The sequence below is a fragment of the Salvia hispanica genome, chromosome 4, assembly GCF_029641045.1.
Source record: "Salvia hispanica isolate PSC_SH4W2 chromosome 4, Shi_PSC_v1, whole genome shotgun sequence".
NCBI lineage: Eukaryota > Viridiplantae > Streptophyta > Magnoliopsida > Lamiales > Lamiaceae > Salvia > Salvia hispanica.
Genome location: NC_142695.1, coordinates 55032332 through 55041748, shown reverse-complemented (window position 1 = coordinate 55041748; position 9417 = coordinate 55032332).

The following is a 9417-nucleotide window of genomic DNA, read 5'->3' as shown; positions in this document are numbered from 1 at the left end:
CCTACGGCTGAAACTGCTACAAGGAATCTCCCCATAAATCTGCAATGACAGCGAATGTGTGCGTGATCGGTTTAAATGTAAGAATGGAAAATTAGAGGAAATCAAAATTGGAATTGACCTTGTGTTTAGATTACTCTTCTAGGCATTAGATACACATTGTGCCAACACCTTCATCTTTTTTTTTAATTGACACTTAGCATTAGGGTAATCCTAAAGCCTAAAGCAACACTTTTGTCACGCCATTGAATAAGTTAATTGGCGAAATGATTAGTCAGATATCCATTAACAAAATACAAGTGAGAAGTCTTTGCTATTTTTTAAACCCAATTGATAATAGTTTGTTGAGGCCCAAACCATCGTACTCGATAAGCCCAAGTAATAATATTTAGGTGAGGCCCAAACCAACGTATTTGATAAGCCCAAAATACTACTTTTTTCTCAATAAAAAGTCATTAATATTAAAAAACAATCAGTATCCAGTTGTATAATCCTATACTATATGGATAACGCATTCTGCCTCAGTCCTTAAAAAAAAGGTATTGATGAATGGAATTGGGACTGCAAAAGCGGAACGGAGAGAGTACATAATTAATAAAATAATAAATAAGAAAAAATACGTAGTTAAAATGGTATTAGTGGATAGTGAGACCATATTATTATTAGTTAATTTTTTACGTAAATAGAAAGTACACATATTTTTATGAACGAATAGAGTACTAACCCCTCCGTCCTTGAAAATTTGTCATTTATTTCCTTTTTCGTCCGTCCCTAAAAAATTTTCATCTTTCACTTTTACCATTTTTGGTAGTGGACCATATATTCCACTAACTCATTTCCACTCACATTTTATTATAAAACTAATATACAAAAGTAGGACCCACATACCACTAATTTTTTCAACTCAATTTCAATTACATTTCTTAAAACCTGTGTCGGGTCAAATGGTGACAAATTATGGGGGACGGAAGGAGTACTTTTTAAATACTATTCCCTCCTGTTCGACGTAGAAATTATGTTTTTCGCTTTTTCTATTAATAGGAGTCTTATTGGGAAAAAAATTCTAAAAAACATTAATCCAACTAGGGGTGGGAATATGGGTATCCGTGGATACCCGACCCGAAAAAACCGAATATCCAAACCCGAAAATCACCAAAATGTCCATCCAAAACCCACCCCGATATATTTTCTGGTACTCCAATACCCGTCCCGGGTATCCATACCCGACGTATTGGGTACCCAAATACCCGACTCTTTACATATGTTAATAACTAATACAAAAATTAAATTTTATATATTAATGGAAATATAGAAATATCTAAATTGACTAATGTCTTTAATGTTTCATTTATTTTGTAGTATAAAACAAAAAAAATGGATCACTTTTATTTTAAAGTATAAGATTATTTAATGCAAAATGACTAAACTTAATTTAAAATATGCTTAAAATAATAAATTGGATATTCGGGTAATACCAATATCTAGTCGGGTTATCCAATACCCGATTTATCTTATATTTCAATACCCAATCCCAAATTAATCCCATAAAATTGGATACTGGGTATCCAAAATTCAGCGGATATCGGGTCGAGTACGGGTAAATCCAATACCCGATATCCGTATTCCCACCCCTAAATCCAGCAACTAAATTTCCTAAATGGATCATTTGTTTTATGCTACTGAAAAACATTCTCAAAATACATGTCACACTCTACAAAATATAATCCCGGGGCATATTAAATTAATGTATTAGTACTTACCATGCTTGCCTACCATTTAAAGAGCTAATTTACCAATTTAGGTTGTCTATAATTTATAAATTTATTTATTCCATTTTTAGAATGCATACCAAACATTCGGATATTCCACACTTTCTACACTCACAATCAATCTATTATAAAACTAAATAATAAGTTACTAAAAATCACATTCTCCCTTCACATCAACAGCAGGCAAGGCCACACGAACTTCTCCCATGCTTGATGGCCACCATCTAGTAGTACTACTTTCTTCAAATTCAAGATCATCTACCTCTGTCTCTGTCTCGTCCATCGCCTTTGATGTTTTGAAAAGTATGAGGAATGAGGCCAAAGGTTGAAGGTTAAATATATAAGGTATCCGATTAATTATGGAAATTTTCGTGATTATAAAAAAACAAAATTAACGGTTATGGCCATGTGAGTGAGGGTGTAATTCTTGTGAGTGAACGAGTATGGCAAGCAGCGGCGGAGGGAGGTGGGGTCGAGTGGGGTCGGCCGACCCCACCGCCGTCCCCCGAGAACAGCCAGAAAATTCCTCCCAATGGGTCCCGACCCCACGGCCTCTGGAATTCTGTTCTTGACTCGATGCCGGATCCAGTCACGGCGCCATGGCTCGTGGTGTCTGCGCTGAATCTGTGAAAAATGAGAGATGGCTAATTGGGGAAGAAAGACTTCAGTTGGGCTTGGGCCTTGTACAATTAATTTTAGTATTGAATAATTAGAATATGCCTCATAATTTAATCCACGTTTCCGTTAAAATATATGGAAAGATGAGTATAAAAGCGTAAATTATCTAATTATCATTTTGTATACTTATTTAATGTTAACAACATTAAAAAAAAATTATACTCGGACTATATTTTATGTAACATCATTTATAAATTATTACTAAATAATTTGGTCATGTCATGATAACATATTTTTGGATTTTTAAGTAAAACTAGTATCACAGCTGTGCTATGCATAAATTAATATATTTTTAACACATTAATTTTTAATTTTAAATTAATTAATAAAATTAGAATCAATATTAACAATGAACAATATGAGTAACAATTTTAGTTATATGAGAAAAAAAATCCACACAAATCAACATTGAAGCATAATAAATTTGAAACAAATCACATAAGATAAAAATATACTATCACAATAAAAGATTACTCATAATTTTTAAAACTTCTTTATACACTACATTAACTTTAAAATTAAAATCAACCTCATCATTATAAACTGAAGGCATAAATTGAACATGATCTTGAGAGAGTTGTCTCAGCATCCTAAGAAACACTTGATCAGGCGTATTCAGTGATGAATTACAGCAAAATTCATCGAACGTGAACTATACAAACAATTAGCTATCAGTATTGCTAAGCCCCGACCCAAAAGTGCTTACTTAACAAAAGGCAACTTCACCATCAACTGCACCAAAGCCATGTTCTGAAATAGTACATATTGACAAATCCATCAATTACTATATTTTTTCCACTACACACCTCTAGAGTCAGTCAAAACTATACCACTGTATAAATTCTCTCCAAACTTGGCAGTAATTTCTCTTTATCATATCGGCTACGGGGCGGATCTAATGTGCAAGGAGGAGGGGCAAATGCCCTCCCTCAAAATTTCATATCTATGTATAAATTCTATTGTAGAAAAAAGTTAATATTAGTTTCTTCTTTAAATACCCCTCCTCAAACACTTCAAATATCCCCACATGTATTTTTGCTCCTTCTATGATCATTTTCTAGATCCGTCCCTGCGGCTACCAGTTATAAAACATCAATTATTGGTAAAAAAAAAACTAATATAGTGCAAATCGAAATTGGAATGGAATTAGTAAGTACAAAAAATGAATTGAAGGAGATACTATTTCATCAAGGACATTAGCGTTGTGGCGTACGTACTTACAGAGGCGGTAGTGGACGACGACGCGCGCAAGCTTCTCAGTGCTGGTGTTGGCGGAGCGTAGGAGCGAGAGCTTCCCGGGATCGAGGCTGGGATAGTAAAGGTAAACGAAGTTGGCGACGGCCAAGCCAAGAGCGGCGTCGCCGACGAACTCGAGGCGAGGCGGAGGGGGAGTCAGCACAGGATGAGTGCGTCAAGGCCTCTTCCAGACGCTTCTTCTGCTTGAAACAATAACCAAGGAGATTCTCCACTGCTCCTACCGATGCTTCAATGTCCGATATTTCTTCAACCTCGTCCATGTCCATCGCCTCCATCTCGTAGGAGCAACAACAATGCTATACTGCCTTTGTACGTATTGAAATTTCGTGAGAAGAGGTATAAAATTTTACTATTGTTTTTGAATTGATTACGTCTCTTATCATAAGCAATGTGGACGAAATCAATCACCGACTCACTATTGTCAGTTTGGAAGTGAAGAGAAACTTCTCACTCACTCCACTTAGTAAACCCTCCAACTCACCCCATAATCACACATTTAATTGCCTTTAAATTATATATATTTAATTTAACATAATTTTTTAAATTAAATGGCAATATAATTTTTTTCCAAAAACTCCTCTTCTATATATTGTATAGATATTAGTTTTTGAAATTTGGTTCCACATTTTTTATGGTGTGATTTGATTTTGAAAAATCAAACATAACGATAAATAAATTATTTTTATATTAATAACATTATTATTATTTTGAAATTTGGTTTCACCTCTTTAATCATGTTTTATTATTCTTTTACTTTGATTATAGCAATTATATTTTTCCCTAATTTTAATAAATATGATCAATATATTTTGTATTATTAGTTACCTTCCACTTTATATTAATGATTAAATTTCTTAAAAAGACCTTGAGTTTCTGTTAGTTGTTCTAGTTAATGTTAAACAAGAACCATAACGGCTAGAAGAACGTGGGATAGTTGATGATAATTCAGACAAGATTGAAATTGATGAACAAGAAATTATGAAAATATATTGATAGTTTTGATGTGAATATTTTGTATCATACACGTAAGAGCCAATTATAAGATAGATTTATTTCATTTGTAATGTATTTTTATTAAAAGAACATATTTAAATATTATTATATTTATTTCTCGTTCGACTTCACGATTTTTAATTCCTGGATCCGCCATTGATGGCAAGGGTTTGAATCCTGCGAATGCTGATTTGGTGGAGGCGGATGATGATTTGCTGATTACATAATAGTATTAAAAATGGTTTAAATAAAAGATAAACTTTGTATTAGGGTTAGAATTGGATTTAATAGTGTCTATGCCGATAGTTTCCTTCTTTATACTGTTAATATTAATATAAATTTTATAATCAAAACATAAACTTTATTTCGGGGGCACGTCGTATAATTTACGCTACTAAAACAAATTCAGAAATAAAAATAACAACTTTATTCATAGATTGCTTTGATTTTATAAAATATCACTACTAAATAATCTTTTATGTTTACTTTTAATAATTTTGACATAAAAATTACTAGCTCTATCAGTATTAATAGTTGTAGGGTATTTTTCAATGTTAGCATCCCGGGAGCAATTATGGAGATACTCTCTTATATTTTGCCTACATGTGCTATATTATGCGATAAATAATGCTCGACTCATTATATCATGGTACGTGAAACACGAGCTAAAATAAGCGTAGATGAGAGTAGAATAAAGTACTGCATTGATGGATGCAACACGTGTGAACCAAGGATCGAATCACCATAGGCGGCGCGATTGCATGGGATCATAGTTACTTAGTTTACCATTTTTGGTAGTGGGTCTCATATTCCACTAACTTATTTCTACTCACATTTTATTATAAAACTAATATATAAAAGTAGGACTCACATTCCACTAACTTTTTCAACTCACTTTTCATTACATTTCTTAAAACCCGTGCCCGGTCAAAGTGAGACGAATATGTGGGACAGATGGAGTATATCTTTTACGTTTTGGTAATATTGTGTTTTGACTAGGGCTGACAATTTTTGATCCGACACGATAATCCGACACGAATCCGCACGAAGTTAACCCGACACGAACACACACGTTTAAGATTTGGGTCCTTATAGGGTCGACCCAATAAGAACCCGAAAATTTTGGGTTGGGTTGGGTCGGATGCTGGTCGGGTTGGGTTATCCGTTAAGAAAAAAAATATTTATTTTGATTATTTTTATTAATTAGAATAATATATTAAATTTTAATTTTAATTATTTTTATTAATTAAAAATATTAAAATTTTAATTTTATTAGTAAGAATATGATTAATACTATTATTAATTATTTTTTACGATAAAAAACATATTACTGCATACTTAAATTTTATTAAAAAAATTATTATTTTAATTATTTTAACTTTATTTGTAAGATTTAATTTTAATATTCTTTAATTTTATTATTTGGATTTTAACATTATTTAAATTAATTATTTAAATTTTGTAATATCTTATTTTATCGTGTAATATCAGATTTTAATTATATAATATCATATGTCGGTCGTTATCGTATAGTGTTTATATTGTGTAATAACTTACTATCATTAAAAAACAACCAATAATTTTTTGGATGACACGAAATCCACACGAATCCAACACGATCGATATTTTTCTGGATGACATGAAATCCGCATGAATCCGACACGAATCTGTTTGGGTTGAACCCGATAAGAACACGATGATTTGGGTTGGGTTGGGTTGGGACCTGATAAGATTGGGTCGATTTTAGGTTGACCCGATAGCAACCCTGTAACAGCCCACCCTCCTAGGGTACAATAAATGCGGCGGCTGTTACCCAAAACCGACTCCAAGAAATCAATACATAGGCTAGGGTTCATTCAAAGAGTACCGACCAAAAGAAATGGAAGAAATATCAGAGTATTTAATGCAACAACTCAACCTATAACTTAAGTAGGTAATCAAAAAGGAAATTTCATAAATCGGCGATAAAAACTTAGGAGTACGACATAGGTTTCAAGAATAAGGTCATAAGAAAAGTATTAAGGCCTCAAAACAAGAAAAGAGTGCCAATCGACCGAATCAATATCAGAGTATCAAAAACTTAGCGGAAAACGACCAAGAGATAAGTATAGCTATGTATGGAGACACAACTACATCTAGAGTTCAACAAATCCATATTCATTAATTAAGCTGCTCAACACCCGCCACCGCTCGTCATCATTCAACCTGCACATAGGAAAAACACATGCAGGGCTGAGTATTTTGAAATACTCAGTGAGCTCGTTGCCAAAACATTTTATTCAAAAAAATTATGCCACCCTTACCAAGTGAACTCGAGTTTTAAGCAGTTAAGAGAAATATCACGAGTATCACAAAATATATTTTCATAGACTGGCCAGTCAAAATATCTCCCCATTTTCCTCATCAAAATATCAATCACAATCATTCCATGGTGCGACGAAAGTGTGGCCACACTTTTCGCCCACGAGACCGGCCGACTAGCTAGGACGGCTCCCGATCCCCTCGTGTACACAGCCTGGTAGGGCTTGCGACCCATACTCAGACCCGAATTCGTATCAGCATATCAAGTATCACATTAAAACAGACATAGGCATGGCATAACAGTTAAACCACCCTTATAGCTCCGATAATTAATTTGACAAAATAAAAGAGAGTTTTTGAGAGTAAAGCCCACCTCGGCTGCTTAGATTTCAAGTAGTTTCGCTTTTCCGTTATCTGGCTTCGCAACCGAGGTTTCACCTTTAAATTCACATAGGCACGTATTCACGAATTAGGTTCAATTATAATTCTTAACTTATGCATGTCTCGTTACTTCCCTCTTTCCCAACGATTCACCTTAATCTCCATAACTCATAGAATTCAAGTCACACTTATCATATTTCACTAATTTCAAGTCATGCTTATCATACATACATATATTCCTTTGCATCTCAACCCTAGATCTATCATCATATCATACAAAAGTATTTAGCCATCAAGCACACACTACACAACACATACTTCGACACACACACACCACATGCATAACACACACACACGGAACACACACACCTCACCCTCTCGGCACACACACACACACACACACACATTCCCATATCCCTTCTTATCCCTTTTTTTCTCTCAATTAATATGCATGAAGGTTCAAGAACACCGATTAAATCGGTTGGAAGAAAAAGAAAAGAAGAGGTAGAAGAAGAACAATATAAGTCTTAAACGAAAATACCTTTTTAGAGAAAATCAATTGGTAGAAACAAAGTATAGGCTTGGTTCTTCAATATCCACGGATTAAACTTCGATTTCTTCTCAAAAGATGAAGGATTTATGGAGTAAAGTGGAAGAAAATTGAGAGAGTATATGGGGAGGGGATTTTCGAAAACTATGGGGGCTAGGGTTGGGGTTTTGGTTCTTATTTATAGAGTCCAATGAGATCTTTAGGTAATAAGAATAGAATATTTGGTAGGATCTTTTGCCTTATAAATAAATAGAATAAAATAATAGGGTGAAGTAGGGAAGGAAAATTAACAAAAATAGGAGATGGCCATATCTCCCTATTTTCGAAAATTAGGCTAGTTTAATTAGCCATGGTTTTGTTTTTGGTATTTTTCCATATAGAATATAATATCATGGAGCAAAATAAAAATAAGAAAAATCCTCCATGGAACAAGGTAATAGGCGATTTCTAGCCTATTTAAATAAGGTATGGATTTTGACTATCAATTAAAATAAGGTATGGTAAGGTTCTCTTGAAATATGGAAAGATTTGGTAGGATAATTAAATTCTAGGTATGGAAGGAAATCAAGTAAAGAGTCAAATAAAAATAATTCTTTCCTTCCCAATCATAGTGATTTTCGAAAATCACTAGAGAAACAAGGGGCTCGATTTTTCCATCTTTAAACAAGGAAATAATTGGCTTTTGGATTTAATTTGAATAAATATCCCAAGGACTAAATAAATTCCGGAAGAAATGGAATTTCTCTTCAAGGGGGCTAGGGTTCGAAAATTCCAAGAATTAGGGTGACAAGTATTTATGGAAATTTCTCTAATATTCTCACTCACCCTTAGATAATTAATTTACCACAAAATTTCACAAATTAATAAATCACATGCCACATCATTAAATCAAAAAGTTTGACTTTTCAAACTTTCCACACAAACCCTAGTCTCAAATTAATTATGTCACCTCGTGAAATAAGTGCATTCTCGATTCCACGTCATCATCATTAAATTCTAGGGCTCTAAAATTAGGGTTCTAAATTCCGAGATGTTACAAACCCAATCCGCATGATTTGTCAGCCCTAGTTTTGACCTTATGCTCTAGAGAGGCACTATCATGTCGAGAACCTTTGGGTCTGATTCATGATCCGTGAGTTCGTATTACGTCTCATCTGCTATCCGAATCTGAATCCAATCCTCAATAGCTTCGATCCGAACGAGCATTTCCGAGTTAGTCGCAATTCATCATTGTCTATCTCTTCCTTCCCCGCTTGTTTGAATGTAGTATCGATTATATAAGACAATAAATATCGATTACGGTACGCGAAACACGAGCTAAGAATAAGCGCAGATTAGAGTAGAATAAAGTGTTGCATGGATGCATGCAACACGTGTGAACCAAGGATCGAATCACCATAGGCGTGATGCATGAGATCATATTTAGTTAGTTTGTTGATTGAGTTGTTATTTCCGTACGTGGAGCTATATAAGTTGCTTTATAGTTGTAAT